General features: G+C 47.3%; 1 pseudogene; it reads left to right on the top strand.

The window, feature by feature from the left end:
* The first annotated feature begins 484 nt into the window (after positions 1–484).
* Positions 485–988, top strand: LOC110291712 (annotated as a pseudogene).
* The last annotated feature ends 203 nt before the right edge of the window (positions 989–1,191 follow it).

Below are 1,191 nucleotides of genomic sequence, written 5' to 3'. Positions count from 1 at the left end.
GCAACACTTTCAATTTCTGAGCTTTGAATTCAACTGGTAGTTCTGTGGTTTTTAGCTGCTAAATTTGAGAGCCTTGCACAGGTATTTATTTCAACCAACATTCCCTAGAATGCCTTGTACTAGAGACAACCTAGGTGACATAAAATAAATGATAAGACCAACTCCCTCAGAAATATCTGAGATCTGAGTTACAGTGGTTTTGAAATGGGAATTAGAATCTCAGCTGAAGTGGCTGGGAACACAACCCAGTGGCAAGAGTGCTCCCTGCTGTGTTCAAGGTCCTAAGCTGGTGCCCCAGCCAAAAACCCTAATTAAGTTTGAAAATTGTGGATGAGGAGTGATACCCCCCTGCCACTCCCCACCCCACCTCCACCCCCATTCCCACCCCCACCCCCAAGAACATTCTCTTTTATCCAACCAGGGCAGTTATATGGGACCTTGTGCTCCCTAAAGAGAAGAATGCATGGCTTTGCAGATGCCACTGCTTGCTGCAGCCATGGTCTACCCCACCGTGTGTTTGTTCTTCTACATCGCGGCCCATGACGAGCCCTCGGGCCACATCTCCTTCGAGCTGTTTGCAGACAAAGTTGCAAAGACAGCAGAAAACTTCCACGCTCTGAGCCCTGGAGAGAAAGGATTTGGCTATAAGGCTTCCTCCCTTCACAGAATTATTCCAGGATTCATGTGCCAGTGTGGTGACATCACACACCATAATGGCACTGGCGGCAGGTCCGTCTACGGGGAGAAATTTGAGGATGAGAACTTCATCCTGAAGCACACAGGTCCTGGCATCTTGTCCGTGGTAAATGCTGGACCAAACACAAACGGTTCCCAGTATTTTATCTGCACTGCCAAGACCGAATAGCTGGATGGCAAGCACGTGGTCTCTGGGAAGGTGAAAGAAGTCATGAACCTTACGGAGCGCTCTGGGTCCAGGAATGGCAAGACCAGCAAGAAGATCACCATTTCCGACTGTGGACAACTCTAACTTCTTTTGACTTGTGGGCATTTTACCCATCAAACCATTCCTTCTGTAGCTCAGGAGAGCGGCCCTACCCCATCTGCTCTCAATGTCCTGTAATCTCTGCTCTCACTGAAGTTCTTGGGTTCCATATTTTCCTCATTCCCCTTCAAGTCTAGCTAGATTGCAAAGTTAAGTTTATGATTATGAATAAAAACTAAATAAGAAGA

This window comes from Mus caroli, chromosome 3 (genome assembly GCF_900094665.2).
Source record: "Mus caroli chromosome 3, CAROLI_EIJ_v1.1, whole genome shotgun sequence".
NCBI lineage: Eukaryota > Metazoa > Chordata > Mammalia > Rodentia > Muridae > Mus > Mus caroli.
Note: the sequence above shows the minus strand (reverse complement) of the source record. Positions and strands in the feature narration are given on the sequence as shown.